Consider the following 26,168-nt stretch of genomic DNA (forward strand, 5'->3'; position numbering starts at 1 on the left):
CACAGCTACTGCTTTCCTTCTACAAGCGCAGAGTTGAGTAGTTTAGCACAGACCATATATGTGGCCCACAAACAAGAAATATTACTACATGGCCCTTTACAGAAGAAGTTTATGACCCTTCTCTGAACAACAAATAACATTCTATTTTACTATTCTGTGGATTTCCTTACTGTGTATCTCATTCATTTCTAGAACAATGAGAATCCAGAGTTGCACTCAGTTTCAATTCTGAGGCTTAATGGCTGCTGCTGTCTTTTGCTGCAAAGGGAGATGATGGGTCACCTAAAATCCCTGAAACATGTAATCCCAGCTACTCGGGAGGCTGAGGCAGGAGAACCGCTTGAGTCCAGGAGGCAGAGGTTGCAGTGAGCTGAGATCACACCATTGCACTCCAGCCTGGGCAACAAGAGAGAAACTGTCTTTGAAAAAAAAAAAAAAAAAAAAATCCCAAAACATGTCACATAGTTAGGTCTTTTGTCACTTTTAGGTTTTGGCTTTTGTAGAGGGTTGGAAAATTACGCAGGGGATTTGAGACAGTGTGGACCTAATCACAGTCACTTAAAATACAATGTTTATTAAGACAGACTATGTCTACATATTTGCAAAAGGTTATCTCATGGCTTAAGACTCTGATTAATTTTATTTATCAGTAGTTACCAACCTGACTGCCCCCTCCTCTGACCAACACACATACACCCTGCTCTCTTTCACTCAACCTCTAAATCTGAGAGGGAAGTGAATGGGCTTTGAGCTAGTCTACTATTTCACAAGACTTGTGGTAATTGTACATTCACCCATAATATACATCGCTGATGGTTTTTAAATAGAACTACATTTTAACAAACACCATTTCTTTACTAGACAAAAGTATAATAAAAGACATGTGTAAGAGTAAAAATGTTGGAAATATCTGATGTATAGTCTATCTTCAAAAATCATGCAATTGTTATTTCCTTCCTTCCTTCCTCCCTCCCTCCCTTTCTCTTTCCTTCCTTCCTCCCTCCCTCCCTTTCTCTTTCCTTCCTTCCTTCCTTCTCTTTCTTTCTTTCTTTCTTTCTTTTTCTTTCTTTCTTTCTTTCTCTTTCTTTTTCTTTCTTTTCTTTCTCTCCTTCTCTCTTTCTTTCTTTCTTTTGAAATGAGGTTTCACTCTTGTTGCCCAGGCTGGAGTGCAATGGTGGGATCTCAGCTCACTGCAACCTCCACCTCCTGGGTTCAGGTGATTCTCCTGCCTCAGCCTCCCGAATAGCTGGGATTACAGGCACATGCCACCACAACCGGCTCATTTTTTGTATTTTTAGTAGAGACGGGGTTTCACCATGTTGGCCAGGCTGGTCTCGAACTCCTGACCTCAGGTGACCCACCCACCTCGGCTTCTGAAACTGCTGGGATTACAGGTGTGAGCCACCGTGCCCGGCCTACCTTTCTTTTAGATCAGTGTGCAATAGATGCATTATGATTTGTCTAGATGATGACATTCTTGACCATTTCAAGGGACGTGGATTTGAATTTTCTTACTTCATTTTGAGTAATCTTTCTCCAAAACAACATTCCCATGTGCCTTATGATTAAAACCCCTAATTTTTATATAAGAAAATTTATTTTATTGTCAAAATATATATAATTTTAATAGAATAAATACAAAGATTTCAGGATAATGATAATTGAGCATGGCAAACTACATTTATTTTGAATTAATTAGTAGAGTGGCACTCTGCTAAACAATTTCCAAATATTACCTTATTTTATCCTCATAAGAGCAATGGCAAATGATTTTCAAAGCCAGATTGCCTGACTTCAGAGCCTAAGTTCTAAATAAGTACACTACTGCTTTGCTGTGGCAATTTTCTGTATGTAATATTAGCCTTTATTTGTTAAGCATCCATTATGCGTCAGACACTCTGTTAAGGGCTTTATGTACATGAGCTCACTTGATCCTTATAGCTAGATAGGTGTATATCATTATCCCTATTTATTAGATACCCTCTTTGGGAAATCGTATTTATTGGAAATGTAAAATTGATGATTACAAATAGAGGAAGTCACTAATACATAGATATGATTACATTTTCCAAACAGGGGCTTATCTTAGGAAGAAATGCAAGCCTACCCTTCCATTGTTATAGTTTTCAGATTTTCTAGCAACAATGCATGTGCTTACAAAATACTGTAAAAACCATAATTTTGAATGCAGTTTGCACATGGAAGCACAGGATATTAAGTCTGGAGAACAGGATCAGACTTGTTGCCCTGTCTTTGGGCAACTCCTGTCTTAGGGAATGTATGTTAGATAATCCTAAGCCTTGCCAGACTTAGCCATTAGCAAGGTGCTTCCCTTGCTAGAATGGCTTAGAAACGCTAACCAGAAGCCCAAACCTCAACGTGCTCTAGACTCATGACTGTTCGAATGAAATTTCATTCTTCATCTCTCGGCTTTCTCCCGATTTTGGATTAGCCCTGCCCTTTCTCATCGTAATCTTCCCATGTTTCCGATAACTATAATTTTAATGAGACAATTCTTTTAAGGTTCACCTTTTACTTTCAAAATTTACTCTATGCCTGCTACATTCACTTGGAGAGACACTTCTGCCTTCACTTTGGACGATCATTCTTAAATCTGGCTTGTAGAGTAACCAGTAATTGGATCAATCACTATTTATCACTCTTCTAAAAGCAATTGTCACCTATTAAAATGCCTTTCTCTCCCATGTTGCCTTAATTTGTGCATCCATTATAATCTGGAAATAATAGCAAGATGCTTATGCATGCAAACATCTTCTGTCATTTTTGACCACCTCAACTTTCACTTTTTTACTTAAATAATAAATAATAGGTTATTCTCTCCCACAAGACCAGACATCCACTGAGAGGTGGTCTAACATTGTATAAAATAACTAAAATCTTTCTAATCAGTTTGTGCTGGTGCTATTCTTGCTAGATTTCTGGACTTTTAATTTCTTCCTTGGCATTCAGGCTTTGCATATAGTATCTTTCCCCTATACTCTGTGTGGTCCTGCTCACTGGAAGCTAGTAATTATATATGAATAATGGTTTCCACACAATATCTAAGGCACTTACCCCACTCACACGCACAGATGAAGCAAAGGTACAATTAAATCCAAATCATTTGCCAAAAAGATATAGTTTAAGATTCACCATTTTTATATAAAACTTTCATATTAGGATAAGGCGAATTCCATGATATACACCTACCATTCAGTTTCATCCTCAACTTAGGACCTCTGTCTAATTATTTTGGGAGAAGAAATTTCCTGTCACTTTCTTTGTACCTTTCCCAGATGCAGACTGATGAGAAAATCCCAAATTCTTTTCAGTCATTTCCTAAATAGTGTTTAGTGATAAATTAAAATGTAACCGGTTAATATTAAAAATGTATTGGTTAATGTGAAATGGTTTTCCGTTGCCATCTTCTACCACTTTCTTGGAAGGGGAGAGCACAGACTTTCTTTGCAATTGGAAACACTGCTTCTGTTTTGAGATGAGCTGAAACAGTCAACATTCTTTCAAGCCGTGACCTCCATGGTTTTGAACATTTTTTAGCAACTTTCCACTCAGAATGTGCCTTATTTTTAGCCAAGCACACACGTTACCATTTTCAATTGCCTTTGATCATTTTGATTGATATTTTTCTAGATCTTTTCCTTAAACTATTTTTTTTTCACATTTACAGGCTTCTGGACTTTGTGAATTCTGAAACCAAAACAAGAATAAGTTGAAGAATTCTTACTTTGGTATGTAGAAGCGTTCCAATTTGTTTGGTCTAAAAGTTATCCATGGAATTTTCTTCAGAGTGCTCTGTTTCATTCAATGTAGTTAAAGGTTGATTTCAGGTAATTTCTGAGATGTGATGATTTGGAAAATGTAGGACATAAAAATGAGGAACTTACGCATTAATGGCTTTACTTCCAAAATGCCTATGTATCTTTCTGGCATGAATTTGACTTTGGTCATCACAGCTCTGATATCCTCTGTACATTGAGGGGTTGTAGTTACTACTTAATATTTGGTCTGGAAAAAATGAATCCAGTTGCTAAAGATTTTGTTGGTGGGTAGTCCACAGCACAACAATTGCTACAGGAGGTGCTGGCTGTATTGAGTCATGAGCTTTGATAATTTCAGTGCTTAATGTGTGGCTGCTGGTCTTGAGAAAGTACCACATGATGGCTCATAGTTGCATTCCTTGTTGAAACTGAGCACAACTCTGGATTCTGATTGTTCTACAAATGAATGAGATACAATGGTAAGGAAATCCACAGAATAGTAAAATAGAATGTTGTTTGTTGGAATTCATTTCTGTGGCTGTAGGTAGAAGAGGATATGGCAAATTCACTCGCCAGAAAATTGTACTATGAGTTTTTTGTTTTTGTTTTTGTTTTACATAAGAGAAAAGAAGGTTAAAAAAAAGAGAAGAGTTTGAATGTCAAGTTTTGTTGGACGCAGAACCAAGTTACCATTTGCTGTTCCGGAGCCTCTTTGCTGTCCCCATAGGAAGAAAGTGTTCACAAAACGCTTTTAACCCTAGGAGCATTCTATTGTCTAGCAAAAACATCTTTCTCACTGGCCTGAAATATACAAGGCAAATTTTTGTATGGCCATAGAAATATACTTTTCGATGCTCTGATTTGAAAATGGCGACATTGTTAAAAAAAGAGCAGGCACTTGGGTACAGTGGTGAATGCATGAGACGTTCATTTTGAGGAAGTGCTGAGTAGACCAGACGCTTGGTATCAAATGCCTTGATAAAATATTTTGGAAATGAGAGCTGGTTTCCATTAAAAAAAAATAAGCCCCTCTGGAGGGATTGACTTATGACTTTCACCATTTTGTTTTCATTTACTTCAAGTAGTTTTTAAAATTAAGTATATCTCTGAGCACGAGCCAGACTTGGACTATAGATTTTCAGAAGTCAGTGTGCTTGACCCTAAATATTTGATCCCTGTTTGTGATTCTTGGTCATCTGGTGTTGTGATTTTTGTTAGCAGAACCATATCTGCATAGATAGCGCATTGATGCACATCAGAGCCCAAAACACTTGAATTTTCCAACAATGAGAACATTGGGTGTTTCTCTTGGTGTGTGCTGATGGTATGAACTGATTTTGCGGAATCACTGCAGCAAGCTGTAAATGATGTATGAAATGAAAAATTCCTGTCCAGTGCACAGAGCAAATATATACAGTTCTGTGTAATCACTGTAGTGCTGGGCTATTTGTTTTAGTATTTCCTTCAGACGTATAGCAGTTTTTTTGGTGAGTCATATCCAGACACTTGCCATTGGCACATAGCTCAGATTTCTGTTACATATATTTTAAATAAATTTCAGTGTTGTGTAAGTCTGTTTGAATTAATGCAATACCAGGTTTCAGAAGACTTGACCTTTATAAAATAATATTTTTATGAAAACAATATCAACACTTTTGTTCTGAAAAATTTGGAAAATACCGAAGAGCCTAAATAGCAAAATTGGAAATCATTTTATGCCATTATGGAGAAATAGCCATTGTTTACATTTTGTATATATTCTTTAAGGTATTTTTACCCACTGTAATTAGAATATGCTCTTTAAAAAAATTATCCTATGTACTTCTTTTACACTTTCATTCCCAATAACCAATAGGGCTTGAACATCTCCCAGTGGTCTTCTACAGTGTAACTTTTACTCACTGCATGCTGTTCAGACATGCGTGTAACACAGAGAAGTTTTACTCATTCCTATTATTGAAAAATGAACATTTAGTTTTTTTCTAATTTTGCTAATATAAATAATTTCCTGTATCACTACTGTAATGTTTATGTGATTTCAGTAATTTTGGTGTATATTTGGTAATGCCAAACTTGTCTCTGTTCTTTTCTTACAAAATTTTCTTTACTTTTGCATTTGTTTTTCCCTGTTGGGTTTTGACAATGACTGGATTATATTTATAAATTATTGCAGTAGACTGGTGTCTGTGTAATATTGAGTCATTCCATTGGAGAACATAGAGTGTCTCTATTTATGGGTAAATTTTCTAACATGAATTCATCCTTGTGTACCAGAAATAAACCTCCCTAAGTCACGAGAGTATTTTATTTAGGGTTTCTGCATATTATGTACTAGTATAATTCTTTTTTTGTGCCATCTTTGTTTGGGAGAAGTTGTTTGAAGCCTCTAATTTTCTTTCAAGATTATTGACCTGTTCAGGTTGCTTTCTATTTCTATTTGAATCAAGTCTGATGATTTATATTTTCCTGTTGAAATATCAGTTCATTTAAATTTGTTTTTATAGATGCATACAAAATATTGTTATAGTTAAAATAATTCTAGAAATCTATTGTTAAATCACTTTTCTTATTCTTAATATATCTTTTTTCTTGATTAGCTAGGCCAAAGGTAGTGTGGAAGAGCCAGCTCTAAAGTTTACTTACTATTTCCAGTTGCTCTGTTTTCCTACTAGCTTTTAAAGTTGCATGCTTAGTTAATTAATTTTTTGTTGTTGTTGTTTATTAATAAAAATATTTAAAACTATGAACTTTCCCATGATTTTTAACTTAGCTGCATCATATAACTTTTGCTGTTATATTCTTATTTCATTCATTGTTTAATAACCTAAAGTGATATTCTGATAGCCTCTAAGATCCAAAATTCTTTTATAAGAGTAATTTTAAATTTTAAAGTGGTTGATTTTATGACATCATCTGTTACTATTAATTTACAATTTTATTTAATTGCCTCCTAAAATACACCTGTGATGACTTTTACTTAAATTTTGTTGACATATTTTGGGGACAGTGTATATAATCATCTTTGGAAAAGAATCCATGGTCACTGGAAATGAAGGCTATTTTCCTTAAGATAGAGAATTAACTAATTATAAAGCTCCACTATATCCTTTGGTCTTCTTTGACCAACTGTGAGGAATGTTGAAGTCCTTTATGAAGTTGGTCTTACTATTCTTTAACTTTTACTTCCAGAGATATTCACGTTCTGAGAGTCAGTGTCGTATTATTTGACACATGAATATTGCATATTTGTGTTGAATTGTATTCCCTTAATGTAAAGTCTGTCTTTGCCCACTTCATGTGTTTTGCCTTGCATTTTTATTTCTCTAATACTAAAACTCTTCTTTTTATTTGTATCTCTTTAATATATGTTCATTCATCTTTTTGCTCATCCTTTCTGTACTTGTTTGTCTTAGGTGTATTTCTTCTAATTGATACATAATTGGATTTGGTGTTGTGACTCAGTCTTCTAGTCTTTGTCTTCTCACAGGGAAATTTAAGCCATTTACGTACATTGCTATAAATAAAATATTAGCCTTATTGCTTTCTTTACATTTTCTTTTTGATTCTCTGGGTGTCTTTTATTATTTTTCATTCTCTGTCTTTGGGCATATAGACTGTATGGTTCTTTGTTAGTATTTCATAAAGTATATGTTGGTATTCAATTTTTTTGTATCTCATTTCTCAAAACCATTTTTAATCTATGTATCTCCAACTGTCAAATTTAAGGGGAAAAAAGTCATTATGTCTTTTATTTAAATGGAAGAGTTTAGCATACTTCTCCTCTCCCCCACCCCTGCAACATACGTTCCATTGCTCTCCCCAGCCCTGTATCTTGCTCTTTGTTTCTAACCTCAGGTTTTAGAAAAAATGTTATTTAATAAAAATCATTAGTCTTAATGCATATGCTTATTTTTCAAAAATAATTTATAGTAAAAAATAATAGAAAACAATTTATAATTTCTATTTAGCTTTTAAAATTTTTGCTATAATTAGTTATTGTTATGTTTAATTAGTTTCACTATTCTCGATATTATTCTTATACTTTTTCTTTATTATTTTTGAGTTCTTAGTTTTTTCAAAATCTCTCAGTGAGTTTGAGTATGGCTTTAGATAATTTTTCAAGAAAGATGGATGGTTGGTACATTTTCTGAGTTCATACATTTGTGTGAATTTTTTAAATTCTTTGTTTAGATGTGCAATTCTTGAGTTATACCATTTCCCCTCAAAATTTTATAATTTTGTTGTATTAATTTTCATATCTGAGGCAAGGCTGATTTTTTTTTAGATAATTGAAGGCTGTGTCAGTGTGTGTGCATATGTGCGTGCATGTATGTGTATTGTTATTTTTCTATGCCTAGATATTTGTGAGACTTTATTTTTGTGTAACTCAGAATTTTTGACCAGATCCAGATATGAGTTTGCCTTGATAATGGTCATTCTTTTTATCTGTTACATGGAACTTTTTTAGTTGATAAGTATTTTCATCTGTTTTAGCTTAAGTTATTCACTTGGTTCGATTTATCCTATTCTTCTTTTCAGGAACCCCAGTAATCTAAGATGCTAAAACAATAAGTTCTATAAAGGCAGTGAAACTGATAGGGAAATCCTATCAGTTTCATTCACAGCACTTTACCGGGGTATATAGATACAGAGCCCAATACATTCTAGACCCTCAGTAAATCCATTTGTAATGGATAGATGGATGAACAAATGAATGAATGAATGTAAGATAAACCCCATATCTGATTTTATATGTGTCTTTCCTCACTGATAATTTTTATCTTACATTTTTTCTTCTTTTTAGAAAGGTTTTGGGAAATTAGCTCTCTAATTAACCATAAAACTGAAGGCCAAGATACTGCTAGAGGGTACTTGGGCTATGACTCTGCTTCCCCGGTCCCCCTCCCGTGCCTTCTTATGAGAATATGGCTTTAATAGTACTGTCTTTGCTTGAGAACCAGGAAAGTCTCACAAGTCCGAAACATTCCCTCTTAACATATAACTAGTTCAAATTCTTTGCAAGGAATGCTTAATTTCAAGTATAAGAAGGAGGTGTTGGGGCTGGAACTGAGCTCAGACCCAAAGCCTCCTCTTGGGCAGAGTATCACTGACAGCTGGCTTGCCTCTGTGTCCATGAGCTTTACTGCATTACAAACCACCAAATGTAGCAGCTTATAACAGCAGTCATTTATTAGGGCATGCATGGTGCTGTAGGCCAGTAATTTGGGCTGGGCTCAGCTGGGCAGTTCTTCTGTAAGTCTCATATGTGACATATGTGTCATTCCTGTGATTATAGTCAGCTGATAAGTCAACAGGGGCTGTTTTTTTCCTGATAGCCTCCTGCACATGTCTGGTGTTGGAGCCACGTATCTGAGGGTTTCTAAAGCAGCAAGAGAGGGCAAACGTCAACACATAAGCACTTTTCGAGACTGTTTTAGTCACTTTGTTTAGATTCCATTAGTTAAAGGAAGTCACCTGACCAACCCAGATTCAAGAGGTGGAGAAAGAGACTCTAGGTCTTAATTGGAGAAACTGTCATGTCCTATTGCAAGGGCATGGATACAGAAATGGGGCAAATGTGAGGCCATCTTTACAATTTACTTCATTCCCACTAGGGACTCTGAAAACCAAAGGAATTCATGCTGAGTGTTGTCTATTCTTGACTGTGTTGCCCTCTTGGCCAATTAAATTGAAACTTAATCTAAGCTTACACAGTGTGTTTGATCTCTTCCAATTGATTTTTAGTCTTCCTGAAATGTCACACTGTGCACTTTCTACCTTAGCATTCTGTATTTACTGCCTTTAATGTGGATTTGCATTCTGCCCATGCATTTTTGGTTGTGCACAGCCTCTCTTCTCATTCATCTTTCTTTTTTCATTCTGTTACTTTTTTTGTATTCTATTTTTTTCTTATAATTTTCTATACCTTTTATAGTGAGGTCTATTTTACACTCTTCTGTATATGCAAAACTATTTATTTAAGAATATTCATCACATGCTTATTTTGTGCCAAGCACTGCTTTAATACTAGAAACACAATAGCAAACAAGATTTGGTCCCTTCCTTCGAGGAATTAGAGTTGAGTACATTTTCTGATTTCTTCAAGTATATTTTCAGAGGCAATGATCTGTCTCTGAGTTTGGGAGATGTTTTTGTTTCCTTTTTGTGTAGTAGCCAATCACAGACGCTTTGTTTGGTGTTTGTCACCTGACTTAGGGGTTTGCTCTCATATCTGTCTCCTTGTGTGGTGGTCAGATTTCCTTCTTGGATCTGTATCTGGAGGGTGTATTGATGTGCATACCTTCTAGATGAATTCCTAGTTTTCATGGAGCTTCACTGCCCCTATAGCCTAAATCTCTGTTCAGCTGGAATACATAACAAACTCAGGTTCCAGCCTAACCTGTTGTTTTCCCTGTTCTGCCCCAAGTCCAGCTCAGCACTTCAATTTTGAGGCTCTTTTCCAGGCAAATGCCATACCCTCTTTCTCCTTTAATTTTTCTAAGGTTGGTGTTTCTGAATGGATGGCAGGTAACTCAGTAGATATATTTTTGTGGAAAAATAGTCTAGTTTCTCATGAAATAGTTCTTGCCTAATCTTGAGACAGCTGCTAGCTTTTTTATCTCGGGTGGCAGACTGTGAGAGCCCAAGGAATCTCTTACTTGTTGGTGATAGCCTGGGAGGGGGAAGGGAATGAAGTTCCTTTAACAGCAGGATAAATATAAGGTCTTTTCCTATCTTCTCTCTGTGTGTGATTTTATGATTTTGGGGGGACTATTTTTATTAGTAATATTTCATACATATGAAACAAACTATGTAATATATATGTAGGTTACACAGCATAATAATGAAATGAATACCCATAAACTTACGACCCAGATTAAAAGTAGGAAAATTAATGGGAGAGTGGCCTCTATCTGTGTGCCCCTTCCCTATTCTTATCTTGATATCCTCCTCCCCACTTAGAGGGGACCACTATTTTGAATACTGTGTGTTCACTGTTCCCTTGCCTTTTGAAAAACAGTTTTATTTAATATATTAATTTGAACCAAACAATATATTGTTTAGATCTTTCTAATTTTTGAGTATTATAAAAACTGTGTCACACCGAATGTAGACTGATGGGAGTGACAAATTTTCACTCAATATGATGTTTCCAAGATCCACTTATGTTGTTGCAAATAAATGTATTTCATTCATTTCCACTGCTGTATAATAGGCCTTTGAGTAAATGTATCATGTTTTTGTAATCTATCAATTAAATTAAAAACTATCTAATAAAAATAATGTCGCTTTGAATATTTGGGTATAGTTCTCCCAGTTTTCATGTGTAAGAATTTCTTTTGGATATACAGATTCCTCATATTCATAGAAGTGTAAAATTATAAATGTATAAAAGTATAAAGTATAAAAGAGCATATGGTGTTTCTTCTGATCCTTTTAATGTCCACAGAACCTTAGTGTCCTAGGTGCCTTCCCTTTTTATTATTCTCTCACCATGTGTTTGTCAATTTTATTATTCTTTTGAAAAATAACTTTTGATTTTTATGATCATTTTTTATGATGCTCAGTTTCTATATTACTAATTTCTGTTCTTTATTATTTGATGTTGGCTCTGCGTTTGGAAGGGTAGGTATAACTTGGTCAATATAAGGCCAAAAAATGCTTAAATATTTGTCAGACATGAAATGTTCTTGAGAGCATTCATCAGAATATAGGAAGTGCTGTTTTAATGTGCGTTTTTGAAGTAGTTAGTCCTATTGAGTCCCCTGGAGTTCAGAAATGGTAACACAGAAGTCTTCAAATCTTCAGATCATTTGATTTCATTTAAGGGTTAATATTGGTGATATATTTTGGTTTTATATATCTTGCCTTGTTCCCAGAATGATCTTGTTCCTTTCTCTTTCCTGGTTGTTGATGAAATCTGATTCTAAGATGGGAATATGCTTCCTAGGGGTATCAGAGTAAAGATTATATAATAGATGGTGTTTTTCTAATTGATTTGATCTGCTATCTGAATCTGTCTTATATACACTACTCCGTCCTTAAACTATCATTGATTTTTATTTGCTTTGGTTACCTGTGTTTCCTTTTATGTATTTTTTTCCCCTCAGATCTGTCCCTCATTCTTGGGTAGTGTCAATTTTCTTTGCCTAGTATTTCTGTTTTTGAAAAAAAAAAAAAAAGCAGAAAGATGACACTGTTAAATGGGCCATTTAGCTGAAGATTGGCAAGTGAGACATTCTTTTTCTATATATATAATGAGAGAGATGTATATAGGTTAATGTATGTATTTATAGAGAGGAATATTACAGCTATTTTATGATATTTAAAACTAAATGCCACAGTTGTATTTTTTTCTTAAGTAAGTCTAAACTCCCCTTAAAGGAAAGCCAGGAAAAGTAGTAATTTGGAACTAGTTGGCTTAACTTAAAAAGCTCCCCAGTGACATCGGAGTGTTTCATGCAATTGCTTTCTTAGACTTCCTCATTAAAATATTGACTACTCCTTTTCTTCAGTAAATGCTAATCCCAGCTCCCATGTACATGTATTTACATTTCACTGCAGGCACCCTGCCAGGTTAGAAATAAAACCAATTTGTTAATATCACTATTTCCTTTTCAGCAAAGAAAATATGCATTAAATTAAAGGTTTTCTAAAAGTAATCAGAAAAGGCTCCTGTTGGTACCAACCATGTATTTGTCTCTCTGGCTGATGTGGTGATGGTTCATCTTTATCTGCCTGTGTTTCTCTGCTTATCTTAGCTCCGGCCGACTCTGTGCAGAGCTCTGGATTCTCGAAGGCCACTGATGCTGGCTTTGCTCTGCTTTCCTCCGTTTCCATTGCTGTTCTTTCGCTGGTCCCTGCCAGCTCCCATCCAAGGATGCAAAACACTATTTTTAAAAGAATGTGAGCAAATATGTTTAATCCTGGCCGATAACATGCTGCTGTGCTGGAGCATTCTCCTCAGAAGTCTTGGAAATCTTCGAACTGCAAAAGGGTTCCCATTTGATTTATGATTCATAAGTGGATCAGTGTTATTAAAATCCACAGGAGTCCTTTGTTCGTGTAGTCATTGTGAGGACCACCCATCATGCACTTCCATACACTGTTTTGAAAAAGAACATCCTCCTGGAGCCCATAGCTGTTTCTTAAATAATCCTTCTGGAGAAACCAACTAATTATGCAACTGAACATTAAGTCATATTAGTAACTGTAGAACGTTTGTGCACATTCGGTTATCTAAACTTGCAAACTTCAAGTGAATTTTCAATAAAAGCTAACAGTTATTAACCTTATTAGCATACTTTGCCTGGCTGGATGCTACTCTTTACTTTGTTGAATATTTTATTTATAAAATGGATTGATTGATATTTACCATTATTCCCATAATCCTTAAGGAAAAAGGAGTCATTTGCAGATGTCACAGTATAGTTTGATGCTGGGAGAAGTAAAATCTAGCATCTAAAAATTTGGTGCATATGTTTTGTTAGTTTTTCCTGTTTTTACTCCTTATTTCATTATGTTTTCCCCATTGTTTTTTCCTGCAGTCAGATAATGGTCTTTGCTCTAGCAAGGTTAGAAGAACAAGGTCTTACTGATAATCTTCATGCTACATTTCTACTTTGGGGAAAATGCTAAAGAAAAAAAGATTAAGCTTAAAGTAGTCGATTGATGACTTTTCTTCTAATTTTGTCTTAACTGGGTTTCAGATTTGGAGCTCTGAGTGTTTTACTGCAAATAATCCATATTGGCTAACAAAGTTAGGAACTGTTTCCCTCCTGAGCCATTTCATCTTTTATAATTTTATCCCATTTTACTCCTATTCCTTGTGAATGGAGGTGTTGGCCTCTCTCTTGCATCATTATTTTCAGATTTTAGATTGGCGTGGTATCATACACTTTCTAAATTCTGTAAAAACTTGGGCTGGATGCAAACCAACAATGTAAAGGTCTTTCTGCTGTAGTCTTTGGTCCTGGAAGTGGTCAGCATTGAGATACTTCTCAGGAAGACATATTTAGCAGTGCAGTGTTGTTCTGCGAGGGAAACCACCTTATCCAGCTGGTAAGCAATTTATGCCCTGAAGCATGAAGATTTCATAGCCCTTGTAATTTTATCCTTCCTGGTGTCGCTGCAGGTGCTATTTTTATCCATATAAATATTTAATCTTCTATAAAACTTATTAAGCTGTTGGCCTCAATAATATTTTTTGGCAGTGAGTTCCCTAGGTTAAAGGGACACAGTCAAGTACAACAGCTTAGCTCAAGATCAGTTTTAAATAAAGGTATAAAAGGTGATTTTCTAAGATTTAAAAAAAATACCCCAGCAAAGCTGTTTGGGGTTTGACTAGGACATTTCCCAATAATGCTGCCACGGTCTCAGTAGCACTGAGCTGGCATCTGAGAGACCAGGAAACAAGCTTAGTTGAAACTAAAGTGAAAGCAGTTTCTGTATATCCTAGAGCTAGTGAAGAGAAAAAGCAGGCAAAGCCTCTATAAAGAGTGTTCTTCACTTTCATGGCCTCCAGGTCTTCATGTTCAGATTTTTGCATGACTTTTAATTCACAGAAATAGTCCTGCCTATTAGATTTTCCTAACCCTTTTCAGGTGGTTGGCTTCTTTTAATGGATACCCCTTTTTATCTTAAAAACTTACAAGCTTCCCTGAGTCTTTTGGTCGCACAAGAGCACCAGCCAGGAATATATGGTGGTGTGTACTACTTCCCTTTAGAAGGTCATCTAGAGATCACGTGGGGGTTTCTCCAGTTGAATTCAGTTAAACCAGATCCACATTAGAAAATACAAAGATCGGCCGGGCATGGTGGCTCACGCCTGTAATCCCAGCACTTTGGGAGGCCGAGGCGGGCAGATTACCTGAGGTCAGGAGTTCGAGACAAGCCTGGCCTACATGGTGAAACCCCATCTTTACTAAAAATACAAAAATTAGTAGGGCGTGGTGGCAAACACCTGTAATCCCAGCTACACACAAGGCTGAGACAGGAGAATTGCTTGAGCCCGGGAGGCGGAGGTTGCAGTGAGCCGAGATCGCACCACTGCACTCCAGCCTGGCCGACAGAGTGAGACGCCATCTTGAAAAAAAAAAAAAGAAAGAAAAGAAAAAGAAAGAAACAAAAGAAAATACAAAGATCACACTGTCTTCCACAATGGGTGAACTAATTTACACCCCCACCAACAGTTTAAAAGCATTCCTATTTCTCCATATCCTCTCCAGCATCTGTTGTTTCCTGACTTTTTAATGATTGCCATTCTAACTGGCATGAGATGTGGTTTCGATGTACATTTCTCTAATGACCGGTGATGATGAGCTTTTCTTCATATGTTTGTTGGCTGCATAAATGTCTTCTTTTGAGAAGTGTCTGTTCATATCCTTTGCCTACTTTTTGATGGGGTTGTTTTTTTCTTGTAAATTTGTTTAAGTTCTTTGTAGATGCTGGATATTAGCCCTTTGTCAGATGGATAGATTGCAAAAAAAAAGGATGAGTTTATGTCCTTTGGAGGGACATGGATGATGCTGGAAACCATCATTCTCAGCAAACTAACACAAGAACAGAAAACCAAACACCACATGTTCTCACTTATAAGTGGCAGTTGAGCAATGAGAACACATAGACACAGCAAGGGGAACATCACACACTGGGGCCTGTCAGTGGGTGGGGGACTAGGTGAGGGAGAGCATTAGGAGAAATACCAAATGTAGATGATGGGTTGATGGGTGCAACCAACCACCATGGCACATGTATACCTATGTAACAAACCTGCACGTTCTGCACATGTATCCCAGAACTTAAAGTATAATTAAAAAAAAAAAAAAGAAAATACAAAGATCAGCAGCTTGAGGTATGTGCATTCACTGTCTAGGTAGACATGAATGAACTCTTAGAGTTGTACATTTCTTTGTCTTCCTGGATACTTACAATGGCTAGTACATTTCCCTTTCTCTTGACCATGATAGACACTTGTGCCGCAGAATAGTCTGGCACACATAGATCTGCACGGGCTTAGAGGGTGGTCCAGATGAGTCCATTCTTTTGGCAAGCTTCGTAGAGGTGGCTTATCATTTTCAAGAAGGAAACATGAATATGTTAATATGTGTTATCAATAGAACACAAGCCATTGCATATGTAATGAAGCTTTAAATGAGGAATTATAAGTGCTGTAGGAATTCAAAGAAATTGCTAATTGGCCAGAATGCTCGAGAAGGTGGCACTTGAACTGGTTCTTCAGGAAACCTGAGATTTGGAAAAGGGAAGTAGAAGTGAGGGAAGATGAGATGGTGCAAGTCAAGCAAGGCTACCGTCCAATAATGGCAAAACTTCAGTGTAGTAGGTTTTGTGGCTTCTCAAGTAAGTTCCCACCTTAATCTCAAAATGAGATTATGTGTTGGTTCAGTCTATATTATGTGCAACTAAATTTAGTGCTGAACTTTTACTGATTGTTATCCTTCCTATTGGTATAGTTCTTTTAAATGTTCTCATAGCTCCAAATATTAGGGACCAGTATCTTCTTGAGCATTTTTAACTCATTCTTACTTAGCAGGTCTTTATCTTATGGCAAATAAGCAACCAAACTGTCATACATGCTGGTGGAATACAAAATGGTACAGCCACTTTGGAAAAACAGTTTAGTAGTTCTTAAACTTAAACATATATGTATCATTTGATCCAGCCAACCTACTCCTAAGGATTTTCCCAAGAGAAATAAAAACTTATGTTCACACAAAAGCCGTATGTTAACATTTACAGTGGCTTTACTCATAATCGCCAAAACCTGGAAACCATCCAGGTGTCCTTCAACTAGCGAATGGATAAATAGTTGTATATCCGGCCGGGTGTGGTGGCTCATGCCTGTAATCACAGCCCTTTGGGAGGCCAAGGCTGGTGGATCACAAAGTCAAGAGTTCGAGACCAACCTGGGCAACATGGCAAAATCCCATCTCTACTAAAAATACAAAAATTAGCCGGGCGTGGTGGCAGGCACCTGTAATCCCAGCTACTCGGGAGGCTGAGGCAGGAGAATCACTTGAACCCGAGAGGTGGAGGTTGCAGTGAGCTGAGATGGCGCCACTGCACTCTAGCCTGGGTGACAGAGCGAGACTCCCGTCTCAAAAGTAAATAAATAAATAAGTTGTATATCTGTACAATGGAATATTACTCAGCAATAACAAGAATGAACTACTGATAAACTCAGTAACGTGGATGAATCCCACAGGCATTGTGTTAAGTGAAAGAAGCCAGACTCAAACATCTCCATGCTGCAGATTCCATTTCATTGCATTCTGGAAGAAGCAAAACTAGGTATAGAGAACAGATCAGTCATTGCTAAGGGCGGGACAGGGCAGAGGGGTTGACTTGAGAGTACAAGGGGATTTGGGAGGAGTGATGGAACTTTTCAGTATCTCGGTTGTAGTGGTGGTGACATGACTGTGCATTTGACAAAACTCATACACCCGTGCACTAAAAAGAGTGAATTTTATTTCATGTAAATTATACTTCAACAAGTGTGACTATAAAGAGAAGGGTCCAGCAGTCTGAGATTCACAGATCTGACGTGATATCCTCACATTTCCTGTAGTAGAAACTTCAAGGCTTCATATGGGAGCATTTTCTGTCTCAGGAGGTTTTTTTCAGAAACTTTCCATCATGCCTTCAAGGAATCTTTAAAACTCCCTTAGTATTTTTGTGGAGATGGCCAAAGACCTTATATTTGATAATAAGAACTCTCTGAAACACAAATATTTTGCATATGAAGAAAGAAGCACAATTTTAGAAGGTTTAATTATTTCATATCAGAATAGGTAACTCTTTTGAGACATGAATATGACATGATGTGATCCCATGTAACTTCTCTGCTACGTGAGTAAAGGATCTACTGGCTTTATAGGACATGGAGATTTAAATACTTTAAACCAATCTATATGTCCATTTTTCCATATCTGATCAAACTCTCCAGCCCACAAACTGCCACTCGGGCCGCTTAAAAGTTATTGAAGAAAAGTCAGCTGGGTGCGGTGGCTCACGCCTTGTAACCCCAGCACTTTGGGAGGCTGAGGTGGGCAGATCGCAAGGTCAGGAGATCGAGACCATACTGGCTAACACGGTGAAACACCATCTCTACTAAAAATACAAAAAAATTAGCCGGGCCTGGTGGTGGGCTCCTGTAGTCCCAGTTACTCGGGAAGTTGAGGCAGGAGAATGGCATGAACCCGGGAGGCAGACCTTGCAGTGAGCCTGGGCGACAGAGCGAGACGTCACCTGGGTGACAGAACAAGACTCTGCCTTAAAAAAAAAAAAAAAAAAAAAAGTTATTGAAGAAAAGTCATAAAACTGGTCATGTGGTACAGTAAAAAATCATTTGGTCCACAGTGATGCCAAATCATCTCTCTGTTTATGTGGGGTTTTAAAATTTATTTGTATCTCATCTGCTTTTAAAATGAATTATCTTAGTAAAGCAGATATCCTGGAATTTGTTCATTTTCCTAGATCACAATCCCACTGCCATATCCTTCACTTTGCTGGAGCAATCTCTGTATCACCCTGGGCAAATCACTGCCCTCTTCCTGGGTCTCAGCATCCTCTTCTTAAAAGTACAATGATCAGGCCAGGCACGGTGGCTCAGGCCTGTAATCCCAGCACTTTGGGAGGCCTAAGTTGGTGTATCACTTGAGGTCAGGAGTTCGAGGCCAGCCTGGCCAACATGGTGAAACCCCGTCTCTACTAAAAATACAAAAATTAGCCAGACATGGTGGCTGGAGCCTGTAATCCCAGCTACTCGGGAGGCTGAGGCAGGAGAATTGCTTGGACCTGGGAGGTGGAGGTTGCAATCAGCCAGGATGGCACCACTGCACTCCAGCCTGGGCAACAGAGTGAGACTCTGTCTCACCAAAAAAAAAAAAAAAAAAAAAAATGCAATGGTGATCAGAAAGATCATCTCTTCAATGGTCCCCAAGCACCTGTTATGACCACTTTCATTGCATTTGTCACACTATATTTAATTACTTACTTAGGTATTCATCCTCTACATTAGACTATAAACTCCATGAAAGCAGGGACAATAGTGCTCTTAATCACCCTGCACTCTTCAGCAGACAAGAGGCACTAACATAATATTTGTTAAATAAATGAATACATGTAGTGCGTCTGCCTTCCCTAATGGACCATGACTGTGCTGCTGACTATGTTTATCCCATTCCATATTTTAAATGGAATAAAACTATGGAAATGCATGAACTAAGTGTTAGCTATGTGCAAAAAAATATTGGTATGGAAAGGAAAAGTTATTGTCATTTATAATTACTTTCCTCTGGGTGTATCTGAATGCTCTGTTAAAATTTCCTCTTTGGTACACCGTATACATGTCTGCCTCTTTTGGTCCAGCTGTAACCAGGTGGTAGCTCTTCCAAATGAGTGTTTTTATAATTTGTGCTGTATCTCATCTTAATGGACATCTAAATGGCACCAAGTATATTCTGGCGATCTCTTGGTAGATGAATGAATATGGTTGCTCCTTGTGATGGGAGGTCCAAAATGGCAAATACTATGGGATTTCAAATTTCAATATATATTGGTGACTATTTGTGGATATGGATTGATTTTTTTAAATCACTTGCAATCACTGAATCAGGGACTAGCATTATAAAAAGCAAGTTTCTGAAAGAATATAAATATGCGGTTGTTGCATAGAACGAATATATGTACTGCATATAGCACTATGCTGGGTATGCATCCTTTAACCTTAAGCCATCTTCGATTTTTATATTAGATATTGATGCAATTGTCAAAGCCCAGTTTCTCCATTTATGGTAGTTCTTCGTTTTTTATTGGAATTAGGTCAGCACTAAATAGTGCTAGCCCATCTCAAGATTTCCCTCTAGAAGACAGGGCTTTTAGATGTGCAGAAAAAGTTCAGCAATACTGTTTGGCAAAGTTACGTTGCCCTCCTAGGTGACAGCAGTGCCTGGTTCAGTTTGGAAAACTGACTTGCAAAAGGGTTTTCTTTTTCTTACACTTCTTTCCTTTTCTTTTTTAAAAATGACATTCCCTTCCCAAAGTAAAATTATTATTATTATTTTTATTTATTTATTTATTTATTTATTTATTTTTATTATTATTATTATTATTATTATACTTTAGGTTTTAGGGTACATGTGTGCAATGTGCAGGTAAGTTACATATGTATACATGTGCCATGCTGGTGCGCTGCACCCACCAACTCGTCATCTAGCATTAGGTATATCTCCCAATGCTATCCCTCCCCCCTCCCCCCACCCCACAACAGTCCCCAGAGTGTGATGTTCCCCTTCCTGTGTCCATGTGTTCTCATTGTTCAATTCCCACCTATGAGTGAGAATATGCGGTGTTTGGTTTTTTGTTCTTGCGATAGTTTACTGAGAATGATGATTTCCAATTTCATCCATGTCCCTACAAAGGACGTGAACTCATCATTTTTTATGACTGCATAGTATTCCATGGTGTATATGTGCCACATTTTCTTAATCCAGTCTATCATTGTTGGACATTTGGGTTGGTTCCAAGTCTTTGCTATTGTGAATAATGCCGCAATAAACATACGTGTGCATGTGTCTTTATAGCAGCATGATTTATAGTCCTTTGGGTATATACCCAGTAATGGGATGGCTGGGTCAAATGGAATTTCTAGTTCTAAATCCCTGAGGAATCGCCACACTGACTTCCACAAGGGTTGAACTAGTTTACAGTCCCACCAACAGTGTAAAAGTGTTCCTATTTCTCCACATCCTCTCCAGCACCTGTTGTTTCCTGACTTTTTAATGATTGCCATTCTAACTGGTGTGAGATGGTATCTCATTGTGGTTTTGATTTGCATTTCTCTGATGGCCAGTGATGCTGAGCATTTTTTCATGTGTTTTTTGGCTGCATAAATGTCTTCTTTTGAGAAGTGTCTCTTCATGTCCTTCGCCCACTTTTTGATGGGGTTGTTTGTTTTTTTCTTGTAAATTTGTTGGAGTTCATTGTAGATTCTGGATATTAGTCCTTTGTCAGATGAGTAGGTTGCGAAAATTTTCTCCCATTTTGTAGGTTGCCTCTTCACTCTGATGGTGGTTTCTTTTGCTGTGCAGAAGCTCTTGAGTTTAATTAGATCCCATTTGTCAATTTTGGCTTTTGTTGCCATTGCTTTTGGTGTTTTAGACATGAAGTCCTTGCCCATGCCTATGTCCTGAATGGTAATGCCTAGGTTTTCTTCTAGGGTTTTTATGGTTTTAGGTCTAACATTTAAGTCTTTAATCCATCTTGAATTGATTTTTGTATAAGGTGTAAGGAAGGGATCCAGTTTCAGCTTTCTACATATGGCTAACCAGTAAAATTATTTTATATTCAGTTCTCTTTGAAAACAATTTGTCTATCTAGAGAAAAGTCTGAAGTTACTCTGCTGCATCTCTAAATGGGTGGTGTTCCCCGAAGTTCCTCTGAGCTTGATGGCCTGCTGAGGCTTTGAGTAGGTTGTAAATGTGTCAGTGCATGAGACTGAGGTGGGGGTGGTTACAGAACATAGAGGTTAAATGCTCCAATGAGAAAGGAGTACCTGCCATATCCTAAAGTCAGTCCATTTCCCTCTCAGAGATAGTGGATTCTTAGCACTACCTATCTTGGTTTTTGTTTTAATATCTACTATGACAGTTTTACTCTGATTTTCATGGCTTACGCTTCCCCAGATGCATTCATTCCTTAGTTAACAAATATTGATTCAGCATCTCCGCTGTCCCAGACACATTCTGGGTCTTGGGGATGCATTGATGTACAAAATGAGCCAAGTGCTTTCAAACCCGTGTTGCTTTCTGTTATCCTTGCTATCTTGGAAAGCCAGTAGGACTTCTATTTTTTATTCCCACTAGGAAATGAGACCGAGTTTGTGGCTTTCCTTTGGATCATACAGGAAGTTGTTGGCAAAATTGGAACTGGAAACTAGATCTTCGTGCTCCACATGAACTGTGCCATTCATTGCACCAGGCAAGACCTGCAGGGTGGGGAGTGGAAGTGGTCAAGTTGCCCTTGGATGAATGCCTGTTGCATTTGTCTTCAGATTGTGACCTTCTAAAGGGCCACCTGACAGCTTGGCTTTGAGAAATGACCTGCCATTTCCAAACAGCATCAAGGAGAGTCAATTAGACAAAAAGATGGGAAGCAAGCTACTGAGTTTTAAATGTTCTTGTTGTGTCTTTGGAAAGGAAAAATAATGAATCAAGGAGAAGGTATGAAATGCAAACAGTTTTCTCAAACTCATGCCTGTCAAGACGCTACTAATCAGAATGGGTTTCACTCCTCCACCACTCAACCCAACCTCTTTTATTTTTTATTTTATTTTATTTTTTTGGAAGGGAAGAGATGACCCTGCTGAGTTTTGGAGTATGCCTATAGCGGCTTTTAGCAAATCACGATCCCAGCAGTAGGTTCAGCTTTGAAGAAAGATTTACAAATCTCTCACTGCTTTATAAATATCTGCATTTATATCTCAAAGAAGAAGAAAAAAAAGCCCCTCACAGTTGGTCTCTGCCTCCTCACCCCTTCTCCCCCGCCCACTTCTCCTTTTCTTGCCTTCTTCTTTTAGAAATTAAAGATTGTGATGTGTGCAGGAAATGAGGGTCTATAAAATTGTGATAAAATGTTCTTGCAAAATTGCCTTTGAATTTTCGCCTTGAATTGCAGGCGAAATGAAATTGTTCGCTTTCAGCATTGCTTTGTTTTTGACCCCTTTTTGTGAATTCTCAGAGGAAAGAAACATATTCCCATCTTTTATAGTAATCAAATTTATCTGGCATCTCTCAGCCTCTTGAATTACTTATGCTAGAGTTGGCCAGCCTCAGGAAGGCTGTGGCTGGTTTATTTATTTATTGTTCTAAAGTGAGGGTTTTTGACATGAGGTTCCCACATCATCCTAGGGGGGTATGGAAGAAAAATTGAAAGTGCTTTCTGACATCCCATATGTATGTTATGTATATACGTGCATGTGTCTCGTCAAGGTAAGAGATATCCATCTAATGAGAAATAAGGGAGAAACGCCGTGACTATGGGTCATGGATATTTAATATTTTTGCATGAGAGAGGAAAAAAAATCTCATGTCACAGATGTAAAATTCTGTGTATGAAGCCAAAAAAATCGGAAAAGGCTTTACACTTGCACCAAAGTGCTAATACTTGGTGGTAATGCTATTTAGTAACTAGTTGATTTAACAAATATTTCTGTAACAGGTGATTCTATCACCTTGTAATATCAGGGTTTTAACATAACTCTCTTTCACATAACAATGCATGATCAGAGAGTGCACGTCAGCTGTCACCTGCCACAGCATTTTGTCAAGTACAGCCTGGCCTGGCAACCCTGAGTTCTTGTGTAACATGATTCTTTCTTAAAAAAAAAATAAATAAATAAAAAATTGGTCCCTTGTGTCTATCCTTAAAAAAAAAAAAAAAAAGAATGACCTACGTTATAGGTGCAAACCTGCAAAAATCAGATTTGAGTTTCTAAATGAAATATTTCTTACGTTGAGAAAACAGAATAATATATAATCATCTGGGAGAATATATAAATAGTACTTTTTATTGTCTGTGGCCTTAAACTCCATCTGGCTCAAGTTAAAATTTAGATAAGAGAAATTATTGTTTGAAATCATTACTAACGCCTCACACATCCTTTTCTTTTTTTTTTTTTTTTTTTTCTGCGATGGAGTCTTGCTTTGTTGTCCAGGCTGGAGTGCAGAGGCAGGATCTTAGCTCACTGCAACCTCCACCTCCCGGGTTCAAGTGATTCTCCTTCCTCAGCCTCCTAAGTAGCTGGGATTATAGGCACGCACCACCACGCCTGGCTAATTTTTTGTATTTTTAGTAGAGACGGGGTTTTGCCATGTTGGCCAGGCTGGTCTCAAACTCCCAACCTCAACTGATCTGCCTGCCTCTGCCTCCCAAAGTGCTGGGATTATAGGCGTGAGCCACCACGCCCGGCCATACATCCTTTATTTAAAATCTATGCTTGGAAAAGTATATGATGCATCCAACTGTTGAACTCCTCTCATGCTTGTATGTTCCAAATTACAGTGAGTTAACTCTGCAAAGCTCTAGGCAGGTACTGTATTTTCTTTCTGTTTTTTGTTTGTTCGTTTTTTACAATTTAGGCAAAATGTGTTTACATCATAACCTACTCTTCATACTGATTTTTCAAAGGCTTCTTTGTTTCTGGTTTATTATTTATAAGTTTCTGAAATAGGAACTCACACAAAAAACAGGACCCTTTATTTTCAGATATTCTCATTTAAGTCAGTTAAAGGTCCATAGAAGTTTAAGAAAATGTAAAATGAAGATCCTTAGGAACAGCTGTGTTATGTGCAATTTAAGCATCTCTCATACAGTCTTCACTTTTGTGACACTGTGAGGATTTTAGAATCATTGGAGTAGATGTGAGTATGCAATTCACCCTCTAACTGATCAGTAGATACCTGTAGATCAGCATATTAGTAGAACAGATAGATCCTAGGATTAAAGCAAAAGGTCAGCAAGTTCTATGCAAGTGGGAAGGTTTGCCTGAAGTTAACTAACAAAATTAGGTTTAGTTTAGAGATGTTTATTTTAACAATCATTATCTATGACTTAATTTCTGATTAACTTCTGCAATAAAGTAATTAACTAACCCACCTATCACATTTTGTTTTTGATGAAAAAGAGAATAAAATGGGTTTTCAAGAAGATTTAAATGCAAAAGCATGTTTTCATAGTGTTTCTCGTGGGGTTACAGATTTCAAGAGGATGTAGTATTCCTTATGAGCCATAGACAATATATCAGCAACTTGCATTTCAGTTTCTCCTTTTTCCCTTATAAAAAAATCTTTAATGTTTATATAAATGGTTTAATCCACAGAAATGCAGATTAACATGATTCTTAATTGTGGCAGCCAAGGAACAGAAAGGATTGATATTTATTAGAAATAACTTTAAAAACCATTTTCTTCTGTGCCCTCAGAGAAGGCAGCACAAATATTTTTCTGGTTCATACATAGTAATTTAACAGTGTCCAGTTTTGCAGTTGTGCCTACAAGTCAATTTAGTGTGGGTTTGTTCACATCTAAAGGAAAGTTAAATGCTGACTTTAAAAGTAGAGAAACGTTCCATAGAAATCCTTTGCTTTTAAAAAGCACACGTTTGACTGTGATCCTTAAAAGCTTTTTATTGAACTATTTTCTTTTTCTGTTTGCAAAATTCACAAAGGGCTGTTCTGTAAGCCCTCCTCGTATTTTCCCTAGTTCGTCCTAAATTTTGCCTCGGGTGAATAAACAGCAACAGTGTTCAATTTCCCATTCTGAATGTACATGCCAACACAGAGGGCTTTTATTACAAGGAAAGAAATCAAATCATTGTCACCTAAAGTGCTAATTATGTCTGATGTATGTATGGCATACACTTAATGCAAAGAGAGCTTAGGAAATGATACACCTTCCGTAATTACAGCGACCAACCTCGCTCCGTCAATCTAAATTTTTTTTTTCAATCCATGTTCATTTGGGTGGCTCTATTTTTATTAAATGGCTTTCTTAAGCTTCAACAGACCCACTTGCTGCTAATAAGGAAACTTGAACGAAGTATTTTGGAACCGCATGTAATAAGAAGGCATGTACACGATATACGCCCGGAGGAGTATACACAGATAAACCACAGAGAATACAGTTATACTCTTCTCCCATTGGGGCACAGAACTGCAAACGGAGGATAGACTTTGCCATGCTTTGCTTGCTTAATGAATTTGTGTATCCAGTTAACTAAGAATACTGTATTTCTATTTCAGGGGAGCCTGAAAGCTCTCCATACAGCTGACAGCAGAGCCTGTAGCCCCCTCCGCAGGGACATTAAGACCTTGTGAGTGTGCATGGTGCCCTGGGAACCTCTGAGGGTAACATTTAGGAATTACTTCTCTTCCTTTGTTTTTCTTCATGAGAGAAAGCTACCGTTCTTCTCAGAGCCAAATCGTACGTGGCTTCTAATCGAACCTGACACCCTTATATAAATGAAATAAAAGTAGGTTTCAATTAGAGTGAAGGATGCTGATGTTCTTTGAAGCTACTTCAGGGTCCTTCTCTTCCCTGAGTCCTCCAGCAGACAAGGTTGTTTTTGCACCTGTGTATATTTTTGGCTGCGGAGATGTTGTGTGAATTCCTGCCTGTCATCAGGGCCAATTGGCCAAATGTGATGCTCGGTTTTGTCCTGTCACCCTTCTGGGTCTTTCGTCCATTACTTACATATCCATCCAAAGTGCGTACTGTGGGAACCATATATATTTCGGTAGATTTTCTCAGCAAGAATGAAATCCAACCACATCTCCTTTCTGTTGTTTTTCCTTTTTTGCCATCTTTCTCC

The 26,168-nt window shown here is 37.3% G+C and overlaps 1 long non-coding RNA gene across 1 annotated transcript in view; it reads left to right on the top strand.

The window, feature by feature from the left end:
* LOC134738545 (uncharacterized) overlaps positions 1-26,168 on the top strand; it is a 444,030-nt gene that overhangs the window by 332,828 nt on the left and 85,034 nt on the right. The window contains exon 2 of the long non-coding RNA XR_010124311.1: positions 3,689-3,749. This is a non-coding gene — a long non-coding RNA (uncharacterized LOC134738545). The remainder of the gene's footprint in view (positions 1-3,688; positions 3,750-26,168) is intronic.

This window comes from Pongo pygmaeus, chromosome 18, assembly GCF_028885625.2.
Source record: "Pongo pygmaeus isolate AG05252 chromosome 18, NHGRI_mPonPyg2-v2.0_pri, whole genome shotgun sequence".
NCBI lineage: Eukaryota > Metazoa > Chordata > Mammalia > Primates > Hominidae > Pongo > Pongo pygmaeus.